The following is a 26,330-nucleotide window of genomic DNA, read 5'->3' as shown; positions in this document are numbered from 1 at the left end:
AGGTCTCCAAGTTGGAAGTGAATGAAATTTCCCTTGGGGATTTTACATTTCAACTGGACTCCAAATTTGCAAGTGAAAGTTTGATGTGGTAGATTTTGCAGTGCGTGGAACTACTGACGAAGATTTTGGCAGGGAGTGACAGGCATGTCTGACAACCTGAAATCCCATCTATGGCTCACCTTGGACTTATACTGCCCATGACTGTACATTAGCCCTGCAGTGGGAATCAGAGCTCATGGGATCTCTGGGCTTCTGCCAGGAGGGTCCACCTCATGAATAGCATATGCATAGGCAGGCTACTGTGTTCAAACCAATGTTTTATCTTAATATCTGTAACATCCTAGCCAGTGTTCTGGGCACTAGGGATTGAGCACGGAACAAAAAGCGAAGTCCTTGCCTTCAAAAAGTTAATTAATACTTTGGTTGAAACAGATCCATCCAAATCACAATGATAGAAGTCAAATTGCAGAAGTGTTTATCCAAAGGCACAAACAACTGCGGGAAGAGAGGAGATAGAGATTTTTCCAGGAAGGTGGGGTGTGACTTCAAGAGCTAGTCATGAGGAAGGATCATTATTTTGAAAGGTGTCAAGTTGGGAGAAGGTCATTTCAAGTTAAAAGAATGCAAAAAGAAATTACAGGAGACACCCAAAGCTGCTCCTGCCTCTCTTCCTGTGACCATTCACTTCCCTGGTTTGGATGTTCCCTCTATCACTGTGTTCAATTCCTGAGCTCTGCCTCAGTTTCTTCACCAGAGAAGTGGGGGAAATAACAGTGTCTCTTGATATGCTTACAGTTAGAAGGAAATGAGATAAAGCATGGCAGGGCCTTATTAGAGTGCCTGGCACATAGTAAGAGCTCAATAAAAGTTATTAATTCTCAGTGTCTAATGAGAACACAGTATGAACAGTCCTGGGAATAGCTGGATGTAGCAGAGTCTCCATTCTGGCGGAGTCCTCTCAGGGCTCATGAAAAGCTAAGTGCTTTGGGCAGATCGCCAAGCCTCTCTTGGGTTCCTTGAGGGGTTTGGGAAGAGGAGTGGTCTCTAAGTTCCCTTGGTGGTCTGGGGTTCTGCGATTCTATCTTTCTGGTCATGGGGTCACTGGGATTCATGTCAGAGATGCCGAGGCGGCCTGAAGAGAAATGTGGAATAGCTGGTGTCTGCCAGCTATTAGGAAAGCCTAACCGCCACTGCTTCCTTGTCTGTGGTCATCTCCCACATTTTTTACCCACCCACTTTCCCCCTCCCCAGTCAGAGGAAATCATCTCACCAGAATAATTAGTAGCCAAAGCTGAATCCTTCAACCTATTATCCCTCTTGAGGATGTTTTCATTTTAACAGGTGCCTGGAGGAGTTCTTTAGAGGGCACAAAAGAAGTGTTTGATACTCTCTTAGCTCTTCAGAGGCCTCCCTTCTGGGAGGAGAGAAAAACTATAGAAGCATGATGCTGTTGACAAATACAAAGAGCTGTTAGCAGAGAGATGTCGCCAAAGAAGGCTTCATGTGGAAGGTGGGACTAGTTTTGGGCCTTGAAGTCTGTTTGGGATGTTGACAGCGAATGGAGGAGAAGCTTTGCTAGTGTCTGGAGGTAGGAAATGAGTAAAGCATTGAAGATAATGAGATTGAAGAAGCAGGGTTCACATAGGGCAGCTGTTCGCAGAACTATACTGGGGGGAGGCTACCGGAGAGGTGTTGCTCTTAGTTAACCCATGACTTCTAATTTGTTCATGCCCTTTTATGCTGTTCTACAGCGAAAAGGGAGGACATTTTGAGAAAAGAGCAAATTCTACTAGCTAAACTGCCTGTGGGTGCTAATAATAGCAGCAGGCATTCAAGTTTACATCTAATATAACTTACTTCTCACTGCCAACAAGAACTGTTTGATTAACCATCTTTTCCACCGTAGTTGGCTTCAAATGATCTTTTACTGCTTCCTAAATCAAGTCTTTTTTCAGTGGGTAACGAATTGGCCCCACTGAGATATCTGTATATATATTTTTTACACTGCTGAAAATTCAAACAGTTCTTCTCCTTCAGTTCTGGGAAATTCTTGACATAATATTTCTTTAGATGTTGTCTTCCCTCTATTCTCACTATTTTCTCCTCCCAGAATATCAGTTGGATAGTACTGGGTCTTATGGATTCATCCTTTTCTTTGCTATTTTGCATCTCTCATGTCTTAGTGCTGTATTCTGGGCTGATGCCTTGGCTGGATCTCCCAGTTCTTTAGCTTTTATCTATCTGGCTTTTCAGCCTATGTACTCAGATTTTTATTTCAAAAATAAAAACATTAATGTCCGTTATCTGTTCATTCTTTTATAGATGCAGTATCTGCTTGTGTCTCTGAGGCTATTTAATTCAACATATTCTAGAGTCCTGTTTTGGTTAATCAGTTTCCACGGGTGTAAACTCTTCTGTTTATAGTTTGAGATGCCTTACCATGGTATTGGAATTCATCCAGTGTTTGGTGGTTCTGAATTATGTGCTTATTTTTATGGCTGAAATTTCCTATTAGTCAGTCGGCTGCCCCGGCTTGTGCACTGTTTGGGAAAGGAGGAGGAGAGACATGATGCTTTGAGGCAGCTTGTACTCCAGGCTGTTTTCAAAGTTTCTTAGCAGTTAGGCTTCTGGGCTTGGTCAAAGCCTTCTGCTCCAACTCCGACCCTCTATGCACATAGTATCTTTTTGGGGACAGAGTCTCTTCTACAGCTGCTGCTTTGTCATGGGAAGAGAGATGTACAAGGACTCCTGAAGTCAGTTTCCAACCTGTTGTTGCCCCTGCTTTCCTGCTCTCAAAATCCACTAGTAAGTGTGGAATCCTCTTGGGCTACATTCCACCTTTGTAGTGATACTTTTCTCTCCTATGTATACTTTGATCTGTTTCCTTTGTCAGATTGATTCCACAGGATTTTGTGCTTCCAGAATTTTTGGCATGAGGAGGGCTCCTCTTCTTGTTTTATAGTGCATTTTTGAAATTACTTTCCTATCAATTCTAGAGATTCATGGTGAGAAGGAGAGACTGTACCATGTGCTCAGTCCAGGATCTTGAACTAGAAGCTTATTGAGGATATTAAAAATAAGGTGCCACAGATTACTGGGAACCATCCTAGCCAGGGGGCTCTGCTGATATTTTGGTGGTATTGAAATGAGCAGTTAGGTTCACAGGAGTGTCATCTGCTTAGCCAGGTAATGTTTGATATTAAACAGTCGCATGGTTCTAAGACCATGCCCTACTATTAATATAGCAGCAAAGTTGATATCAGAAGGTGCTTTAGATCTCACCTGAGGAGTCCTGAGTTGAATACGTTAAACATAGGAAGAGGAAGGGGATGAATAATAAAAGGAGTTCATCTGGAGACCCAGAAAAACAAGTATAGGCCAGGCATTGAGGCCTCTGCTCCAGCTAGAGGAAAGAGAAGCAAGCAGAAATGCAACACAAAAATGACTTCCCAGGAATGGGTGAAATAGAGAACATGGGAAGCTTTGGCTATTCCTGAGAACTGCATAAAATAGTCAACATTTCTACAAGGCAGGGTAAAGAGTTTGAATAAAGCTCTGAATGATTTGCAATCAATTGAGCTTGGAAGTTAGGCATAATTGGTATCATTGTAATTTTTTATGACATTATGTTGTTAATTTGGCTGTATCATAATGGAAGATAATTCACTTTCAGCTCTGCCCCATTCTGTGTGACTCGGGACAAGTTACTACACAACTCTGCACCTTCAGTTTCCTTACCAGTAAAATGGAGATAATGGTACCTTCCTTGCCTTGAAATAACTTAGATGAAATAGCTATGTAAAGTGATATAATAGAAATCAAAGGCCTGATTTTGCCTAAGGCTCTTTTTTAAAAATGATTTTTTAAAAAGATTTACTTTATTTATTTACCTATTTATCCCCGCCCCTTCACTTGCAGCTTGCTTGTGAGGCTCATTCTTACTCTCCTAGAGTTTAAAAGCAGAAAGAGTAAACAATCTAGTGTTCTTGAAAAAGAGATAGCATCTCCTGCCCCAAGTTAAGTATTCCAAGCTGCTGCTGTGGCCAATGGACCAGACATTCCCCCAAGTAATCCATCCCTTCAGCACAGGCCTTCCATGCCAGGTACCATACCGAGTGATGGCGGCGTGAGGAACATGGCAGATAAAACCCTGTCCCTTGAGCTGAATACCCACGCAGGCCTTGAACTAGTTCATTATAAACATGTTTTGAGTCTTACAGGTGGGTAGGTGTTTGCCAGGAGAAGGAATGGCAAAGCTATGGATTGTTCCAGAGAGAGGGAACAGTGTGTATACAGGCCCTGACGAGGTGAGGAAGACTTCTTTCTTTCCAGATTATGCAGATATCCTCCCAGCATCTGGGGGCAGACATTATTCATCCTCAGAGCCTCGAATAGCTGGTCAGTAAATTCCCATATGGTCTCTTAACCTGTTGGATGTGCCTAGCCCCATGTATAGGATGGCTCACCTGACTGACATTTTCACCGTTTCTCTTAAAGTCACTTAGGAAATGGGGTACAAATGCCTGTCTCCATACAAACCCAGTGAGAGTAACTCAAAGGAATCTACTCACTGGAATATTTGGGAACAGATCTCATTTTCAATTAATTCTGTTTGCAAGTGGGTGGGAAGGAGAGGCTTTTGGTGTTTCTACTCTGCCTAACTGGGATAGACACTACTGCTGAAAATTTAGAAGCACTTAACCCCTGGAATGGAAACCACCCAACACCCAACTTTGGTGAAACAAAATTGTGACTTGCTGGCTACTGAGCCCAAGTTCCACATGGAAGCTATTATTGGTGGTCCTAATAAATCATTCAGGGGGTACAGAGGAAAACTTTCATTTGCTGGCCATGATGTAAGCAATGAGATTACTTCTGGACCAGCACCCTGGAGATGACAAGCTCTTCAGCAATGAGTAATGTGTTTGCCAAAGAGCTCTCTTTTCACACTGACTGATGTTAGAGGAAGCAATAATTTTTTCTTTGCCCTGGGAGCTGTCCTCCTGAAAACTATGGCACCACCCAGAAATGAAAAAAGGTATCCAAATAGTTCAGTTGAATTCAAAGTATCACTTTCTAATTTCATGGGAGTTCTACCTTTCCTCACATGGATGCACACATTCAGAGTTAATTTTTCCCACTAACAAGCATGTTATTGGGCAAGGCAGTCTATCTCTAGCATCATGGCAGAATCAGAAGTGGGCATTCCTGAAATAAGTGGTTCTGTACAGCTTATCAGCAAAGAGTATTAGGGCTAGAGATAGTGTTCCAGCCCCCCTCCCCCACCCCCTCACCACGGGGATATCTGAAGTGAAAAACTAAGGATAAAAATCTGCTTCAGCTTTATTTAGGTCTTATGTAAAACTATACAAGATTCCATTTACAAAGAAACCAGGAACAAGTTTAATAACCTCAATTTGTGAAGCTCCCCTTTTCTGTGGAAATCAGAGGGCAGCCGTAATTATTCAGCCCACTTCTCTGACTTGAGGATTTGGAAGTTGGTGTGTATATGGAGCAAAGATATACACCTCGGTGCGCACCCCGTGAGTCCAGCAGGTGGAGGTGGCGGTGACGACCTCATTTAAATAACTCGTCTCTAAACATTTTGATCCATGTAAAGGTCATCAACTCTTGCATAAATATGATGTGATAAATTCTAAATATGTCATTTTATAGACATGTAACCTTGGTTCGGCAAGTTACTTAACCTCCTTGAGACTCAGATTCCATAGCCATATGATGGAGAAAAACCTACCTCCTAGGGTTGTTGTGAAGATTTTAGATCTCATTTCAATAAAGCATCTAGTACAAATGGATAACACATCCTCATTCCCTAGTAAGTGATAGCTAATGTCAGTGGTAAAATAAAAACCTTTTAAAAGACAAAGACGTCAAGAAGGAGAAAAATATTTCACCAAGAACTGTTTTGAAGAAAGAGGTATAGTCAGATGACTTGGCCTTGAAGATGGGTTGAGAATGATGCCTGGTTTGCCCAAGGCAGTCCCAATTTATGCCTGTCATCCTAACACCATTATAAATAGCATCCCCTTCAAGCTCAAGTGTGCTTTCAGCAAGAGTGACCTCATCTCTCTGCCTGCAGCACCAATACTAAGGTGGTCATTGTATTAATAATTATAATGGCTACCTTTTATTATGTGCTAAACGCAATCATTCCCATAAAGTAGAGTCTATTTTTATAGCCATTTTCCAAATAAGGCTTGTAAAGACTAAGTATAACTTGCCCAAAAGTCCAGATTTCACCAATGTAGACTCTGGGGTGTATCCCCAATTTGCTACCCACCAGGGCTAGAATGATGAAATAGTAGGCCTCTACATGCCCTTTAGTCCAGGACAGGACAGAGCAGGGGGAAGAGGTGGTGATACTACAAGGGCAAGGAGTGCCACTCTTGAAATTCTTACCAAGGTAGCTGGTCCCTGTGACCCCTGTGGGTGGACCACAAACACCTCTGGGAAGGTGAAGCTCATCGGACTGTTGGGTCTTGGGTTGGTCACCAACAGGAGCTTTGCCCCCATGCCATGGCATGAGGAATCCAAACAGGCCTTGGTTTCTTGGACATTGTGCTCCAATGCCTGAGGCTCAGGGCACCAAGGTCAGTCCCAAACAGCACCACATCCATTGCAATATTTTGCTTTCAATGTTATCCCAAAGTGCTAAACCATGTAAAAACAGCAACAGCACATGAAGGTCAAGTTCCCTTTCTCTGACTTTCCTGGTATCTTTTAGGATATAATGACTTTTAATCTGTGGATTATAATACTACCTGAGGATCAGAATGGGTACTTTGTGTGTGCATATGTGTACATATTGATAATTGTACACACATACATTTATATGCCTATATGGTAATAATAATAGCTAACACTTATTGAGCATTTACTCTGTGCCAGGTACTATTCCAAGCACTTCATATGTAGTATTCTCATTTAATCCTCATACCAACTCTAGGAGGTAGTGCTAATATTATCCCTAGGTAAGGAAATTGAAGTCAAGAAAATATAACCAGCTTGCCCCAGTTAACTCAGCTATTAAGTGGCAGAACAGGATTCCGATCCAGGTTCTGGTTCAGAACCTGTGCTCTCATCCACTCTATTGCCTCTAGCATTCTCTCTCCTCTCTCTCTCTTTTCTATTGGGTAGCTAACATTCAATCAATATCCTACCTACTTCCAAAGGACTGAAGGTTCCTTGAGCAGGCACTAGGTTGGACTCTTAGGGTCCTCCAAAAATATTACTGTGTTTCCTTCCTTTTAGCGAGAGTTGTGCACTTTCCAAATTACAGTCCCCTCTCCACGAAGCTTGTCAGGTCTCCCCAGGCCACAGTCACCTCTCCTTTGTTTTCCTTTTTTGTTCACAGCCACATTCAGCAGTTTGTGTACATCCTTGTGTACTACATTTCTAGCATGTGTTTATTCCAGTGTAACCCAGGTGCTTGTTCATCTTTTATGTATGTGACTCTCAGGTGAGATTATAAACTGTCTTTGTATTTCTTCCCCAGCCCCCTCCCAGCAGAAGCCCTAGTAGTAGATATAGCACATTAGTATAATTTGGGAACAACTTTCACCTCTGGGAGGATAAACCATGGAAAAGACACCCCTTCGGTGGAGCTTGGGCTAGACTCCAGCCCATTTATTGTCCCTTGCCCTTCCTTCCTTCCCAGATATACCCCTGACTCTGTACCAGCAACCCAGTGTCTCACAGAAGGCTAAAAGAGGAGGTGCTCAAGATATATTTGTTGGTTGGCTGAAATTCTAAGGTGGGTCCTGTTGAAATTACTACAAAATTTGCCAGAACTAAGAGGACTATATGGATGGTTTTCTTTTTAAAATATAAATCTGATTTACTCCATTAAAAGAATTTAAATCCAAGAAAAATAGGGGAGCCAGCTTAAGTGGGTGACTAAATGTCCAAGGAACCAAAGTTGACCGCAGAAATGTTGCTCATGACAAATTTGACAAAAGCTTGAGAAAGTGGGAAAAGCACTGAGTGTGATCTTAGGAAGCCCATGGTTAAGTACCCCTGCCCCTCAACATTTATAAACTGTTGCAGTTTAGGCAAATCACTAAATCTCTCCCAGCCCCAGATTGTGCATCTGTAAAATGGTGCTAATGATCCATACCCTCCCACCATTCAGAGAATGACGTGATAATTAGAAGAGATAAGTAGTGAAAGCACTCGGAAAATTGTGAAGTGCTAGGCAGAGTTAAGATTTATCCTGATGATCTTCACCAGCAACATCTGTCAAGTAATCACCAAAGCAAAAATTTTTTAAAAAATTTTTGTGTGAAAAATGGTGTATCCATTACATAGACATCTGGCATACACTTAAGTTTAAGCATAGTAGTTAAGATAGCTACAGTATTCTGGCTATGTGCAAGAAAAGACAGTGTATAAAGAACCTGGAGAGAGACTACTTTGTGTTCAGTTCCTCCATTTCAAGGGACATTTTTGGGGAGTGAATTGAACACTACACATGGCTTCCTTTGGCTGCACAACAACCAGCTCCTCTGCCACGGGGAGTTGTCATAAAACTTTCTTGTAGAGTTGCCATGGGTTGGCTAAGGGTGGGGACTCTCTTATCGGGGCTGGAGAAACCAGGAGTGGTAGGACACTTCTCCAATGGGAAATGCTAAACCCTGAAAGTAGCCTTATTAAACGTCTTTTAAAATGAAGCAGAAGAGGAATTGATGGTGCAGGCACCAGAGTTGGAGCAGACTGAAAAGTTCTTTAGAAATGGAGAGAGATGCAAAACAGATAGGGAGAAGCAGGAGTGGGCAGAGAAGAGGCTGAGGACTTCCATTGTGGCCAAAGACAGGTGACATATTTAGTGAACAAAGTGACCCAAATTATGCTTATGATTCAATCATTCACCAATTATTTTGTAGAACCTTGAGCTCCAATTAAGTGCAAGGCATAGTGCTAGGGTTTCAGTATCATGAGGTATGAGGAGGGGAGGGAGGAAGGACAATAAGAGAATTGTCTTTGTCTTTAAGGAACTTATGATACAGCTTGAGAGAAGGACATGAAGACAAATTTCTAAAAGAAAAAAAGTGAACAAGACATTATGTGGTTAACTCTACAGGAAAAGAGTAAACAAATTATCAAAGTTGAGCAACAAGGGGACTGACTCTGGTCAGAGGAAGAAAATGGGAATTAGGGACTGTTTCCCAAGGAGGCAGTCTTTTCTGGTCTTGTAGAATCATTAGGATTCTGCTGGAACTAGCTAGCAGGGTGCTCTTGGGAATGGTCTGAGACATGCTTTCAGACATAGACATAGTGTGAGTACTTTTCCCAGAAGGCCTTGGTCTTAAAGGAGAACTGCAGCCTTAGTGATTGCTGGAATGATGGGAAATTTTGGGAAAAGCATTTAATGTGAAGAAGTCAGGAAAATCATTAAACGTAAAGAAGTCTATAAGGCAAGCATGCATTTGGTGTGACTAACAATGTCTGATTCCTTTTAAAAGGCCACATACCTAAAGCAAGCACACACAGATAGGTTGGGAGGAAGTTAATTCAAACCAGCTGAGCTGGAGTGCAATTAGCATGGGTCTTCAGGATATGAGCGTCATTTAGAAGCTCACAGGTATGAGTATCTCAGGACCTTCCAGGATTAAGAGATTGTTTACTCTGAAACCAAAGAAGGAGCAGGCCAGGATCATCCAAGACCTTTATATAAATTCTATCAGAGAAATGAGTCATAAAGCTTTCTTAACATGCCTTACCAAAACTTTGTTTTTTTTTTTAAAATGACAAGACCATGCTTTTGGTCAGTTAATTACGAGTCAAGGAAATAAAGACAGTAAATATGCTTCTTCGAATGTATGTGATTTCCCCCCCATCTGTTCTAGTTTGAATTCACTATTTCATCCCAGATGGTACAATGCCTTGATACATTCAACTACATGAGCAATTGTCATATATACCAGTAATACATTGACCATTTCAACATAGTGCTGTGGGGTAAATAGGAGGGAATGAGTTATTCTTCCTGGGGTAGCCAAGGAGAGCTTCATAGAGCGCACTTGAACTGAATCATGATGGAGGAATAGGATTCCAAGGAGAGAAGCGTGGGGCAGGTCCTTCTAGGGAGAGAGAACAGCATGTATGTGAGGGCTCATGGAAGAAGATGATGGGTGAAATGCTAGAGTCCTCTTGTCATCTTGGACAGTCTCTCACTGCTCCCATCCCATCCCCACATTCAATTCTTATTTTATCTCAAAGTCTTTCCTCTGCCCCTTCCTCTTCATTCTCAATTCCACTTATGAGCTAAGACCCACATTAGCCTTCCCCTGGAACATAATCACAACAAATCCTCCTGCCTCTGTCTCTCCTTCTACCAGTTCTTCCTCCTTACTACTAGCAGTTAACTTTCGAAAGTAGAGAGCTCACCATGTCACCCCTCTGCTTAAAATCTTAAGGACCCCCTCACCTTTCAATACTTTTTAAAAAATGGTACAGGATACCCCCATTTTTTGACAAAAGAAAATATTTGGACTTCCTGTTCAGCAATAAAGAAAACAGTTATTTGTGCCCTTAAATCTGGAGTAAAGACTGCAGTGACATGTCTTGGCTCTTAAGACAGTCCCACAAAGGAGGACATTTGCTTTCTCCTTTGACAGAACATGGGCCTGCAGAATAGAAGTTGGCATTGATGCTCTGCCACATTTTTTAGGCTGACCCAATGAATTATGGCAGCGGTGAATAAAGATAAATTACCCCACCCTCGTGGAGCTTACAATCCAGTATGGGAGAGAAACAATAGAGATAATCATTGAAATAAGTACTTAATAACTGTTCAGTGATGTTTGAAAAGGTAAGATTTCAGGAGAGATTACAACAGGGACCTAACTTAGGTCAGCGTAGAGATGGTAGGTTTTTAAGGCCTTACAAGAGACTGAGATTACCAAGGGAGGAATGTGCTGTGAGAGGAGCTTCCAAATACTCTTAAATTTAGAAATTGGGAGGAGGAGGAGCAGGCAAAAGATCCTAAGAAAGAACAATCAGACGGTATAAAGAAGACCAATAGTGTACTTTATCATCAAAGTCAGGAGGAGAGAGTGTTTCAAGAAGGAAGATATGATTAACTGTTTTGAAGGCTTGACTAGGAGGTCAAGTCAAATGAAGGCAGAAAATTTATCTTGGATAAAGCAAGTAAGCTTATTGGTGACCACAGCAAGGGCAGTTTCTGCAAATAGTGAAGTAAGAAGCCAGAAGGGAAAGGAGAAGGAGAGATAAAGTAGAGACAGTGCCTATACATAAGTCTCAAAAAGTTTGACTGAGAATAGAGAGTAGAGAGCTTGAAGGAGGTGTGGTATTAAGAGAAGTTTTTGTTTGCTTGGCTTTGTTTTTAATGGAAGGTTCTAGCACATATTTGGCTGCTGAAGGGAAGAATCCAGTAGTGAGGAAGGGAGTGAAGATTTAGGAAGGAGAATCTGATTTAACTAATGGAACATGTTGCCTGGTTAGGGAGGAGAGGATAGGACCCAGGCAATGTGTGGAGGGACTGGCCTTTGGTTGGAGGAGGGACATATGTTCCATTGTAATATACATGGGGGGAGAGGACAGGTGCAAATGCAACTGATCAGTGTTCTCTACCAAGAGACTTCTCTGGAAACAAAGAAGGGGTTGGATGCATAGAAACCTTGAGAAGAGGAAATGAAATTGTGATTGTGAAAGTGGAGTGAGGGAGCTTCTTAAGAAGCCCAATAAAACTATTGGGCAGTTTTAAGGGCCCAGTTGAGTTAGAGCTATGCCAAACTGCCCATTTGTGTCATATTTTCCAGTAATGCTGACATGCATAGGCAAGAATAAGTCCAAGGGCCTTTGCCAGGCAAGGACAACCAAGAGGGGGAGCAAAGAATTTAGTAATATTTTCAGGACACCATGGGAAGAACCATGGCCTCTAGGCTATATACAGAAGGCATAAAGATAGGAGGAAGTTTATGGACATTAGAGAAAACTTTGGGAATCTCGTTGAGGCTGGAGAACTATTCCTGTGAGGGGACTTGAGCAAGTGAGCTGGAAGGTAGTGGTGAATGAGTCATTTCAGAGGAAATGCAATTTCTGATGCTGACAAGGTCCCAAGTGTATGGCTGAGGTGGACGAGGGCAGGTACTACTGAAGATGAAGCTGTCATGGAACTGAGCAGTCAGTGTGTTGGTTGGATCATCCACAAACACATTTAGTTGCTTAGGATGATGATAGGAGTTGGGGTGGAGGGTAAGATACTGAGCAAGAGGCTAAAGTCTTCAGTGAGTAGGGGAGACAGGGTGAATGGGTAGGTGGTATGAACTTCAAAGGAGATTTTGTTTTTTAAGAGAGAGAATAGAGTGACAGTCCAGGTCAGCATTGTGGTGCCTCGAAGGCACCAACCTCAGGTTCCAACACTGAGATTGGGGACTTTATGATTGAAAACACATCCTGTACTTGAAAAGGCAGCAGGGAAAGCAGGTTCCGCAGCGGTCAGTCCAAGTACAGAAAGAGATGGAGTTGGAAGGATCATTTGGGGAAGAAGAGTTTGGTGTTGCTAGGTGGAGTCTGGGGAAATAGGGGAAAGGGATTGGGGTTGGGGACGGCAGGCAGGAAGTGGTAGCAGTTCCTAGAATAGCAAGAAGGCTATGGCTGTGGCATATCTCTCAGAGAGGTATGGAGTTACTTGATATCATCAAATGAGTCCAACCAGTATCAGCTTTGGATACTTTCTAGAGGTCAAGACCACCACCCAATTATGGTGGGCATGGTTTCCAGGTCATGGTTTCTGAAGTGCTTTTAAAGTTCTTTTATATTATTTTGAAGTGGAGAGATGATAAATTATACCAAATAGATGCAGGACTGGGTCACCAACTTTACAAAAAATAAACACATAAGTGATCAGACATCCAAGCCAATTAAATTTGTCTATTAAGTACTATTTCATCTGCCTTTCCAGTCTCATCCCCTGCCATTTGCCCTACACTCCACCCAGCTATACCAAAGTAGTCCTAACTTCCCAAGCACACCCCCCCCCCCGCACCCCACCCCCTACAATTTAGGCCTCTGAGATTGTGTGCAAGACATTCCTCCATTCAGCATAGTGTACCAACCTGGATCCCACCTTCCCCGGGCTGGGGCAGGTTGATATTTTAGCTAGGATTTCATTTTCCCTCCACTCCCAGAGAAGGTTACCCCTGGTAATACTTTAGCCCCTACCTCATTAAGTCAGCTGAGCAATTTTCATTGCCTCAGGGAAGCAGCATGCAGAGGAAAAAAATATTTTCCTGACTTTTGAGTTTCAAAAACCAGGCCCTATAGGGGTAGGCAAGGATAGGCCAAGATAATGGCTTTGGGAAAAGAAATGAGCCAAGGCTATTTTACCCCTGCCTCCCGCTCTACCCCAGAGATCAAATCTCCCAGGCTGGAGGGAGGAGGAGAAACTGAGAAAAGAGGGGCCTGAAGACAGAGATGGGTTGCCTGGGTAAAGACTCTAGGATCTTGCTTCCTCTTGATGTAGTGGGGGTATCTCTGCAGGAACCAGGGCTTGGACTGCACTGCTCTCCTATTTCCCAGTCGCAACTGTAGTTTCATTCATTACCCCACTCCACCTGCTAACCTGTCTTATTTTGGTTTACACTGTACTTTAGATTTGCATTCGTTGCCATTACTTTAAAAAATTATCTTTAATTTTAAACGTCCATATTTCAAGCTTCCCTTGGAAAAACTCAGAAGATATGGCCACAGTGGACTCACTTTCCTTCTTGGCAACAATCAGCTGCCTCTGAGCAGTGAACGGGGTTTACCTCCATGCAGGCCACTCCCCCTGGTTGGTCATACCCCTGTCATTACTGCCAGGCTAGAGAACATGACTGGTCTTGACAAACCTAATTAGGATCTGGAGACATAGCAAATCTTGTTTTCCCCAACGTTGAGGGAAATAAGTTTCCTTTGTGCAAAGGTGAAGTTAAGCCTCTGCTCTCACTCAGTTGTCTGCTAGGTTTCATGTCAACAATATCACTTAGCTTTTACCTCACAGGAAAAGGCCAGACCAAGCCCTTCTCTGCAAAGCTCAGAGAAGAGCAGAGAAGAATACCAGAGTGCTGTCCCCCCTCACGTGCACAGAATGCTTTTTTTCTCCTTAGAAGGCACTTGCACACACACTGATAGAGCAGGGCAAACAGTGGCTTATCCTAAGAGGTTACGCTTTCAACCCAGGGTCTCACAGCTTCTCAGTGACAGTTTAGTGCCCCATAGACTGTACTGTCAGTCTCCTGCATAGGACAATGGCTGGGTGGGAACTCCTCCCACGTCGCAGAAGGAGAAGCACTTCCCTCCTCCCTCCTCACATTAACGGGGGTGGACGGGCTTCTCCCTGTTCATTTCCAACCCACAGAGCCAAGAATTAGTGCAGAATTTCTACCAGGTCTCACTCTCTTAACCAACTTTCCAAGTTTATTTTTACTTCTAAATTCACCAGTTTAGATTTGTAGAGCAGGTTTCTTTAAAAAGAGCTCACTGCTCCCACCCGTGTAGAATAAGTGTTCTAAAGCTGACCTGGACTGTGTGGAGAGAGCTGGAGGCAAAGAACTGACAAATCAAAGAGGTACCACTAATCTAGGTACTAATCTAGGCTAGGTCTAGTCTTCCCTTTTATTCTTTTGTTATATCCCTGGGTCATTGTCTGACTAGGAGCATTCATTCTGGAAGGAAAGTCAGGTATTGAAAGTGAGCTTTATAAATTTTACTACTCTCTGTGGACTTGGCTGTTGTCATGGTTACTTTTATTAAATACCAAATTGGGAACTTCACCCTTATTCCACACTGAAGAGGAAATCAAAGAACATGGAGGTATACGACCAGAAAAAAAATCCTAGAAGAGCTGGACTTCCCTTGTTTCTCCCTTGATTTATCCTGCTCTGGAGAACAAGTCTCCCCTACATTCCAGAATTTTTGCAAAGCTTTAGTCTCTGTTGCTCCTGGGCAGGCAGAATTGAGCCAAATCTTGTCCCTGGGGATCATTAGAAGCTACTGGAGAAAAATCAGCCCAGCTCCTCTACTGGTGACAGTACACATCTGGCTTCTGGAGTACCCCCGGCATCCAGGCCAGCAATGAGTTCAGTGATCTCAGCAGGCTCTATGATTTGTGAGACCCGGTGCCCAGTGATAATGGGGGGTTACTTGTTCAAAAATCTGGGGTGGGGGGTGGGGGTGAGGCTTTTTCCTTTCTTCTGTCTTCCTATCAACTTGTCATGGTGTATTTTTATTTGCTGTTTAATTTTGCATTTCTTTGGGCATCAGGATACTTGTGGAACTGATGCAGACTCTCGCTGGCACCCGGGGTCGCTACCCTGCAGTGTGGGTGCATGGACTGCGCCCAGCCCTGACTCTCCTCTTGAACATACCAGGCCATTGCCAGGCAGAGGGCAACAGCACTCCCCTGATGTGGCCAAGGGAGCCGGCAGCCAAGAACCCGTCCTGGGGAAGCAGCAGTAGACAGGACCCTGCCTGAGCTGAAGCTCTAAATCCCTGGCCCATCCTTTTTCCCATCAGACTTCACTCAACAAAAACACAGAGTCAAAGATAAAATTGTTAAGAATTTCAATATGGTGACCACAGAACATTAATTAAACCCCAAGCGTGGGGCTCCGTTCTGAGCGTGGGGTCCTGTGTGACTGCATTGGTCCCATGACCTTGAAAGCAGCTGCCTGCTCTGGTCAGGGGGAGGAGTCCTCCTTCTGTTGACCCCAGCCTGGCAGGCAAGAGCTTGCATCGGAGCCATACACAGCAGCTGGCTAGTACTAGGCATTACTCCCCATCTTACTGTCTGTACCAGCCTGGAGAAAGAACAGATACTTCACAGATAAATATGAAGGCAAAGTCCCACACTTGCTTCCCTCTAAGGTTCTTTTAAGGCAATTTTCAAATCCTTTTATTGAAAGAATGGGGTTGCATGAGAGATCAGACTCCATGACTCACATCCCTTTTAAACCACTTTACTGAGGCATAATTGACATACAATTAACCTCAAATATTTAAAATGTACAATTTTTATTAAGCACACACACCTGTGAAATCATCACCAAAATCAAGATAAAATATCCATCACCCTTTGTGAACCATCCCTCCGTTTACAGACAACCACTGATCTATTTCCTTTCACTATTAATTAGTTTGCATTTTATCTCACTGTAATCACAGTCTGGGTTCTTTTTTTGTCTGGCTACTTTCACTCTGCATAATGACTGAGATTCATTCAGATTGTTGTGTGTGTCAATAGTTTGTTCATTTTTATTGCTGTGTAATATTCCATTGTATACTATTACATACCATAGTTTATCCATTCACTTGTTAATGAATATTTGGGTTATTTCTTAGGTTTCTTTTGTTTGTTTTTTTTTTCATCTTTTTTTTTTTTTTTTTTTTGCTATTTCAAATAAGGCTGCTATGAGCACTAGCATACAAGTCTTTATGTGGGCATGTTTCATTTTTCTTGGGAAAAAAGTAGGAGTGGAATGGCTGTGTTGTATGATAAGTATAAGTTTAACTTTTTAACAAACTGCCCAAACATCTTCCAAAGATCATTGCCTTCCCACCAGTAGTATGGGACACTCCCAGTTGCTCCACATTCCCACCAACACGTGGTATCATCAATCTTCTCATTTTAGCAGTTTTAGTGGGTGTGCAGAGGTATCTCATTACAGCTTTGCTTTGCATCTCCCTGACTCCTAATAATTTTGAGCATTTTAAAATGAGATTATTGGTCATTCAAATAACTTCTTTTGTGAAGTGTCTGGTCAAATCTTTGGCCCATTTTTAAAACTGGATTGCTTGTCTTATTGAGTTTTAAGAGTTTAAGAATTCTTTATATATTCTAGAGTCAAGTCCTTTTCTTGTATATGTGTTGCAAATATTTTCTCCTGGTCTGTGACTTCCTTTTTCATTTTCTTAGCGTCTATCCAGGAGAAAAAAATTTTCTAAGTTTTGATGAAGTCCCATTGATCAGTGTTTTCCTTTATAGTTCATACTTCTTGTGTGTGTTCTAAGAAACCATTATCTACTTAAAGGCCATAAAGATTTTCTCCTGTGTTTTATTTTAGAGCATTTATAGTTTTAGGTTTTACATTTAGGTCTCTGATTCATTTTGAGTAAATTTTTATGACATGAGGTAAGGGTTCATGTTCTCCCCCACTTCCCTTCCATTATGGATATCCATTTGATCCAGTACTACTTCTTGAAAAGACTTTCCTTTCTTCATTGAATTGCCTTGATACCTTTGTTGGAAATTGACAATGTAAGTATAGATCTTTTTCTGGACTCTCTATTCAGTTCCATTCATCTAATACTTATTTTTTGCCAATACCAAACTGTTTTGATTACTAATTACTTATTTATTATTTATATTAAGTCCTTATGTCAGGTAGGGCAGTAAGCTCTCCACCTTTGTTCTTTTTAAAGTTTGTTTGGGTGGTGGCTATGGAGGTGTGCTACTCACATCTTCTTTGGAGAACCTGCTGTTGGGAGCATACTTGACAGTCCTAGCTGCTCCTCCTTGGATCCACCATCATGTTCACAGAGAAGCCATGCTTCCCTTGGTTGTTTCTAGCCAACGACTGACTGACTATGGCAGGGGTACTAGTGCCAATGCATTAGGTCCAGTACAGGCCTAGTCTAATAGGCATTCCTGGCTCAAACTCTCTCTGCACTGCGCTGTCATCAGAAACCCTCTTCACCCAATTCTTCATTCCCTCTCTCTTTTCACAGATTTCATACCTGCATGGGGTCTGAAAGCTTCCCTGCCTGCTTCCTTCTATTTTCTCCTCCATAGTCATTTCCCCCAATAAATCTTTTGCATATCTAATCCTGTCTTGCCTCCTGCAGCTCAAAGGACCTGGACTAACATTCTTTGGTTATTTTAGGTATTTTGGATTTCTGCATAAATTTTAGAACTCAGCTTGTGAAATTCTACAATAACAAAAAAGCTGATTGGAATTTTAAGTGGGATTTCATTTACTCTAAAGATAATTTGGGCAGAACTACCATCTTAACAAAATTGAGCCTTTTGATCTGTGTGTGATATATTTTGCCATTTGTTTAGGTCATCTTCAACTTATCTCAACAATGTTTCTTTAATTTTTGGCATAGAGAACTTAGACGTGTTTTGTAAATTTAGTTTTTAGTATTTATAATTTTGGTACTACTGTATTAGAAGTGTTTTGAAAGTTTTACTTTCTAATTGGTTGCTGCTAGTGTTTAAGAATACAATTGAACTGTGTATATTAATCTTGTATTCTGAAACCTTGCTAAATTCATTACTAATTCTAGAAGGTTTTTGTTTCCATCCCCATTTCTGGACAAAAATTTGCATAGGACCCCAGTGCTCTGGTAAGAGAGGGGCATGGAAACCTAGAACTCCTCCTATCAGCTGCTTTCGCCCTCCCGACAAACCCCCACCTTAAAAAACAGCTTCTGGGAATTTCTGATAACTCAGGTCTCCAAGAACAGACTTTAATATACTACTGTTCTAGGGAGTTGGTATTTACTGAATACCTACCTACCCTATATGTTATAGGTATTTTATCTCATTTTAGCCTTAAAAACATACATGTACACACACAAAAACGCAAAATTTCCTGCAAGGTAAGTAGAAGTAGCCCCATTTTACAGACGAAGAAATAGAGATCAAATCTTCTTTATATGGTCTCACAGTTGGGTTCTGTCTGAGAAAGGATTAAACCCCATCTGTCTGACTGCAAACTTTATGCTGTTTCCTCCTCACTTCAGCCTGGCTGTCCCCAGGCAGTCACAGGCAGACAGCTTTCCAAATGAGTCTTTGCTGAGGGCCAAGTCTCAGAGCTGACTAATTTTGCATTATTCAAGACTGTTCATGGGTTTGCAGGTCAGGAGGCCTGACCAGCCTCTGGGATTCCATCCCCACGGTGCCTACCACCCACCACCCAGTCTGGTTTCCGGGCTTCCTCTTCCACCAAACTTGTTTTTTAGGTTACCAGTTGACCTCTCTCTCACCCAGCACAATGATCTATTTGCCAGACTAAGACTTTTTAACTTTTTTGCTGGCTTTGCAGAGAACATCTTTGAACTGTGTGGCTTCTGGTTCTCTTCTAAATTCTCTGGTCAGTTTTTATCTGTGTTCTGCCCTGATTATTTGTGTGTCCTGCTCTCCATCACCCAGGGTCACTCAGTATGATTCTAAGGTCTTTATTTCCCTCTCTACACTCATCCTTAGAGATGCTTATTTAAGCACCTGTGGGAGTGAGATTTTTCCCAAGTCTGTCAGTTTTCTATAGGTATGGCCATCAGGCTTTCTGGGTTTTCCAGGAAAGCCCTGTTGTCCCCCAAACTATTAAAATTCTAACACCTAAGTTACATTTTCCTCATTGCCCCCCTCTATCTCCCTCTAACCCCAGAATAGAACATTATCTTTTCTTAGACCCAGTGAGTCCTGATTGTAGCTTGGGGGACACAGTTAACACTTTCAAAGAATGTCCTCACTTAGATGTGTACATTTATAATATGTAATCCTCATTAAAAAAAAGCTTGCCATAATTCTACCCAAACAGGTAGGTAATTCCAAGATTTATCTTTACTTCTAGATATACCACCATCCTTTCTTTTTCATTCCTTCTTCCCTTTTCCCATCTAATCACCAAGCCTAGCCTATTTTCTCTGAACTGGTCTCAGGTTGGTCTCATTGCAGCTATTTGCCAGTCCATTTGCTCACTCCAGGGCTTTGTCAGTTCACTCTTGATCAGTCCAAGGATTTCCAAAACCTGGTCTTCTGGTCTGTAGTATACCCAGTGTTTCATGGACAAAAATCTTGTCCTTTGACACTTTGGTCCCAGATGTCTGTCCAAAGTCCCATGATGTTCTAAAACTAGAAGACTGCATCAGTGGATTTTGCATTGGTTCCCTGTATTCTGTTGAATAGTCCCATGTCTGGTCTTAGGGTTTTCTACTGGTGTCCTCTATCAGCCAGTTCATTGCTCATATTATTTGTCAGATTGGAACTTCTTTAACCAAGAGAAGAAACTCAAAAGGTTTTGCTGGCCCTTTCACTTGAACTGATCAATTTCTCCTCTGTGCTTTTTGGCCATGTTTTCCTACATGCCATGTAGCTTTCCATCCATCTTCATTTGGTTCCCTTCATTTTAAACGCTAGCTCTAAATTTTCCAATTCTGTGTCTTCTCTAACCCTTTCCATCCTTCAAGATGTGTGTTCTAGAATAAGTCCCCTACTGTTTACTTCGTAAATATCTTATTTGCTATTAAAGTATCCCTGAAGAACAGAAGTGCCCAAATAAACTGGGAGTGAATATCAGTAGTCTGAGCTTCTTCAAGACAAGGACCATGTCTTATTTAACTTTATATACCCAGCATCTAGTCCAGTGCCAGGCACATCATCTGAGTGCAATAAATATATGTTGAATAAATAAACACCAGATTGTGTGACCTCTGACAAGGACCTTAAATGCTAAAGATCTTTGGCTTCCTTGCCTAAAAATGGTGCTCAGAATGCCAACATCATATACTATGAGCATTAAATAAGAAAACTTAAAGGGCCTAGCATGGGCCTCAGCACAGAAAGCTTGATAAATATGAGCTTACACCTTTCCGTTCAGGTTTTAGAATTGTCAGAATTATAGAGCTCCCATAATTGCTCCTCCAACAGCAGGGTATTTTTGCTAGAGCCTCTTCTGGGATACTGCCAAACTCACAAGTATGGGAGTTGTAATAATTTGTAAGAAAAAAAACACATCTTGGCCCAATGGGAGGAAAATCCGCAAGAGCCACTGTTGACAGTGCCCTTTGCTATAATTGTGGGTGTGGGGTTTACCAAGGGCAGTTCAGACATGCTGATGATATACGTTGGTGTATCCTTTTCAGGTATTCTACGTATGCATAATCTGTGTGGACACTAAGCTTCATAACAGTACGGACCATTTTTGCCCCCCTTCCTCATCCAGGGAAGAAACTATATATGGCCCATAGATTGAATAGCCTTTTGACACTCCAGTGTGTTCCCTCTAGCACTGAACTCTGCATATTTCTATCCAGCAGAGAGAATGAAAATTTTAATCCTGAGGAGCTGTTAAATCACTTTCACAGATTCAAATAACTTTCATACATTTAGAGCTTCAGTTGTCCCTCAACTGTACTATGTCCTCAGTTTTTCTATTTGTAAAATAGGGGTAATAGTTTGTACTCTCACCCTCTGTTTAGGGATAACAGTTATTTTGGTACAAGGGAAAGAGCACTGGACTGGGAGCCAAGAGAACTGAGCTCTAGCCCCAGCTCTGACTAGCTACAGAGACCTTGGGCAAATCACTTCAACTCAGTTCCCTCATCTCCAAAATAAGGTCTGAATTATGTAACCTCTACCATAAATTCACAGATCAAAATTATTTGCTTTTTAGGAAATGAAATAATGAGTTAAGTGGTCCTCTTCTACCTGGCAATGGCAGGTGAAAGACCTTATGTGCACTATGTAGAGAGGGGGATTTGGCACATGTTGTCTGTGGTGGGTATGTGGAGTCTAAGCACCCCACCAGTTGATGTCACAGCACCACTCGCCAGGCAGGAACTGAAAGAGCGTGAGCGTGTCTGGGTGAAGACAAGAACCTTACGAGGTAGAGATATGTAACGTTACTTGGGACCTTTGCACACGTCTTACTATTATTTGTACAAAATGAAACCCATTACTTTTTGGTTTCCTAAGCTGCCCATCAGCCCTCTATCTTATGGTTGGCGGAATTAACCATTATGTACCCCCGCAGGGAGGGATGGGAAAAGAAAGGAGAGATTACCTCTTATACCTGTTGGGAGTGTTAGTCCCTCTATTGGGGATAAACTCAAGTGAGGCAGGTGAAAAGCTTGGTGATCATGCCAAGTTCAAGTCAGGTCACCTCCCAACCTCACACCTTTATGGATCCATAACACAACTTAAAAGGTATCTGCTTACGTATACCATCATATTTCCCAGTTGTAAGAAAGGGCCACAGGGTTCTGGTCAAAAGGCCTGAGTTCAAGTTCCAACTACAGAAGCTCTCTGGCTTTGGGCAAGACACTTCAGGTCTCTAGCTGATTGATGTAAGGATCACAAGAGATAGGGGTTTGTAGGGTGCTTTGTTCCAGGGCTAGTCCTGGCTACCCTGGCCCTTACTCCTCTACAAATATTCTCCTGCCCAAGCACTGTTTCAGGGAAATTTTATTAAATAAACTCTCTAAGACCCATCCCTTTGCCAGGGATATTTGAAGAGGGGCAACACTATAAGCTGAAGGCTTTAGAACCAGAGGGGGCAGGGCACTGCCACCATGCATCTTTGAGGTGACGTCTCCCCATTATTTCAGCACCACCCCCGGCTATGTCTGGCTTCTCTCTTCTTCACCTTAACTTGTTGGGAAGCCCTTGACCCCTTCCAGATCTTGGCTTGACTTACCCTTTGCCTGTGTAGTCCCTGACTGCAATGGCCAGGGGTTGCCCTCCAGGGAGCCCCGTCTCAGACACTGTTTGCACAGAAAGAATATCTCAAAGATATCTTTTCCTACCCCACTTTACTTGGGATGTGCATCATGGCAAGGAATGGCAACGTGACTTGTACCCTCTGCTGCCTCAGCTTAACCAGGTACCCACTTCCAGTTCATAGCTGCTGGCAGCCATGGGAAACTCAGAAGTTGAGTCATTCCAATGGACAGAATCAGGGTAAAAAGATGACTGATTGATTATCCCCTTCCAGCCCAACTACACAGCTTTTGCTTTACTAAAACCAAAAGGACTATTTAAATGTCAGTATAAAATCGCTCCTTGTGCCATCATGGCATGAGGAAAGGGCACAGGCTTGGGAGTCAGACTGACTGGGTTTAAACCCCAACTCTGCCATTCACTGTTTAGAAAACACCTTGGTACACTGCTGAACCTGGTTTACACATGTGTAAAATGAAGATGCCAATGCCTTTTTACACTTGTTGTGAGGATTAAACAAAACTGCATACCATAATTTGCCTAGCAAGTGTGAAGTGCCTAGCCCGTAGTGGCTGCTTGAGAGACTTTCAATTTTTCATTTGTTGTTTCTTGCTTCCCTCACACAGAGAAAAGACCAAATTTCCCCAAGTATGGCTCGTTTATCAGGGTCCACACATTTCTGTCCAAAAGCCAATCATGTAGTAATTGATCAAGTTCCTGCCTGATTAATTCAATTCAAGTATTAATGTGTCCCAAGTCAATGGATTCATTTGCAACATGCTCCCCTCCGCTCCCCGCCCCCCCACCCCGTCTTCCTGAACCTGATCCCAGACTGTGGTTTGAAGGAAAAGAGTCATTGAGTTTTGTCTAGGGTATTTAGATACTCAATAAGGATTACAATGAAAACTAACATTCAAGAAATTAAAACAACTGATTTTTACTGGGAATCCCTCACTGATGGACAGACGCTTTGATTTCCTAATTTAGATTGAGACTGTGTGTGTGTCAGAAGTAACAAATCCCAACATAGAATGAGTTGGTTTAGTCTATAGTAACCAGTCAATTTAAGGTATTTCATAGTATAGCTCAATCAAATCTTTTATTGTTTGTCCATCTTGGTCAGATGGCTCGTTAAGAGAGCCAAAATGACAAGTTCTGCAGTGCTCTTGGCCCCCTTTATTTCTTTATGTATAGACATGGACCTTAAAGGGCTTAGTGGTTGAATTTGAAAAATCTCAAAGAACTGCTACAAAGAACACTGGCACTTGAAGTGTAAATGTTACATCTTTGGTTTCATTTTGATTCGCTGTCATATTTAGGAGACTATAGTACACTTAAAACTGGAAACCCCTCTAGAAACAGCCAGCCCAAGGTATGTCTTAGCTATTTACCCAACTCCTTAACTTTAAAGCCACAAACATGTTTCTACAGTAATTACCACACAGCAATGTAAGCACATAAAATCTTTAGTGCTAAAGGACAAAACCATGTTTCTCTATGCTTTCATACTACATTGCTTTAAAAAAAAGTTTCTGCAATTTGACTTAAGACACCCAGATTGCTAACTCATGAGGCAAAGCAGTAACACAAAGAAATTCTTTCTGCCTGAAGTTGGTAGCGGCAAGAGAAATACAAATTATGAGCAGCTTTTAAAATCAAGCATAATCATATTGTGCTGATAAGGTGTATTTTCTTAGCAGAATAATCATAAATTCCAAGTTTTCTGGGATGTCCTGATTTTGAATGTCCTGACCCATTGCTAAATTCTGTATTCAGACAAGGTATCCCTTTTTCTGGTTGGGAGAAGATGTCATTACACAATTTAAAGAATTAGATTTACAGAAATAGATTTTTTTTTAAAGTGACACAAGGAGTTATTTTTTAAAAAAAGCAAAATTAGGCACCACCATATCAACTTGTCTTTATTGAAACTGCTGTTTTCTAAAGTCTGTTTTATCTGTGGTATCTATATGTAACGTTGTTTCTGAGCTCAGCTAGGAAGATTTCGTTTCACCCTAATTAAATATCTCCTTTTTTATGCACTTTGAGTACACCAAGTGGGTTTTAAAGTACACAATCTTAATTGAAGGGGTACATATGAAATAACAATTGTTTCTCATCTCCTACTCCAATTTTCTAGAAAGACATTTAAGTCTTCAAGTCCTGGGTACCTGAAAAAAGCAGGCAAGGTACAGATGGCTAGAATTTCTCCTATTTTTAGTTTTGTAATGAATCTTTTCTTATGGCAATGAAAACAAAGAGGAAAATGCTTGCTTTGTGCTATGAAAGAGAGAAAAGAAAAACCGGTCCTTGAACATATTTGCAACAAACGACCGTTACTTGCTACTGGAATTGACACTGGATTAAAGAGCTGAAGTTTGGAAGTCAAACAATTTTGCTACTCTTCAAATATTTTAGCAGTTTAAAACATGCTAGAAAAAACAAATACACTCGCCCCCTCCTAACACTGTACACTCTTGGGGATGACATTCTGCATACTCCTAATTTTGCCACAATGGAGTTTTTTTTTTCTCTTCAAATGAAAACCTACAGAAATAAACTCTGAAAAGGATAGATTGTTCCCCCACCCCCACTTGCATCCTTAGGTCCATGAAACATTTGGCATGAACTGTTTTCTGATCACAAAATTCATGTCAAGTTGTTTAAAGAAATCAAGAAGCAGTTATTTAAAAGAATATTGTATTAAAAGTTAGCTATGACTAATAAGACCTCAAAAAAAGAACATATTTCAAAGAATTTTGTTCTCTTTAATAGTTGCATGAGTTTTTTTTTCTTTTTCAGGAAAATGCGCAAATATCAAGGTTACCTGGGTCTGCTGGTCACTTCTAGTTTTTGGACTCTTGAAGATGGTGAGTTTTTGCTAATGACGCGTGGCTGTTTAAGAACCGGATGGCTTTTCTGGCAATCACTCTTTGTGTGCCATCTTTTATAAAGGTGCTTCTTGTTGCTAAGAGATCAGTTGCTTAGAGACCAAATCATTAAAAAAATATATATGTCAGAGGCCAACATAAATTATAACCAAATTTTTTCATTTCAGCTCGCCCTCTGAGTGTTTGGCTTTTGCAATAGATCGTAACGTACCAAGAGAAGCCAATTACTAATCACAAATAGAAAACTGATCATAAGGAAGGAGAAAAGATCTGTGCGTACGCTCACATGGACAGAGAGGAATGCCTCAGACTCCTTTGATGGAATTGCATCCTCACAATAATCTCTGAAACTTTGATCCCTTGTGGGGATCCTAGATATAGGAGGCAAATACAGATTTATGTACACACACACACATGCCTACCCCAGACAGATTTGATGTTGTGTAGATATTGAGTGGTAAGAGCTACTTTTGACTTTTCCAAAGGAAAATTAGGAGAAAAAAAACCAAAACACACTTTGGAAAATGTTAGTTGGAAATCTGAAATGGTGTTAGCCTACAGTCAGATGTTTTAATGTGTGAATGAGTGGTGGTGTCACTGCTTCAGGTCCAGGTGTGTGGACCTGTGCCTTTTATTTTCTCCTCTGTATTCAGAGGTATCATTAGCCAAGAAACAGGAATAAATAAAATTGGCTAAATAGGGAAAGGTTAGCTTCGGGATTCTTACGCTTCCTTCACGGTGCCTTCTGCCCATGGAAACTTTCCCTAAGTGGTACCTAAGTATTACACCTCCTAGGGGGTAGGAATACACTTTAAAATGGAAGAAACTTAAATTGTTTTTAAGAGTCAAAGGAATGGGAGCATTTCAAGTTTTATAGCAGGTAGGATGGGACATGATTGAGGAAAAAACGAGACACAGCCCTCCATAGTACTCCTGCATTACACAGCTCTCTCCTGCATCTCTCTTTCTCT

General features: G+C 41.7%; 1 long non-coding RNA gene across 1 annotated transcript in view; it reads left to right on the top strand.

Moving 5' to 3' along the window:
* Positions 1-26,330, top strand: part of LOC131278005 (uncharacterized) — an 89,701-nt gene that overhangs the window by 43,374 nt on the left and 19,997 nt on the right. Inside the window, exon 3 of the long non-coding RNA XR_009185100.2 lies at positions 25,271-25,338. This is a non-coding gene — a long non-coding RNA (uncharacterized lncRNA). The remainder of the gene's footprint in view (positions 1-25,270; positions 25,339-26,330) is intronic.

This window comes from Dasypus novemcinctus, chromosome 3, assembly GCF_030445035.2.
Source record: "Dasypus novemcinctus isolate mDasNov1 chromosome 3, mDasNov1.1.hap2, whole genome shotgun sequence".
NCBI classification, from domain to species: Eukaryota; Metazoa; Chordata; class Mammalia; order Cingulata; family Dasypodidae; genus Dasypus; species Dasypus novemcinctus.
This window is presented reverse-complemented; position numbering and strand designations above follow the sequence as displayed.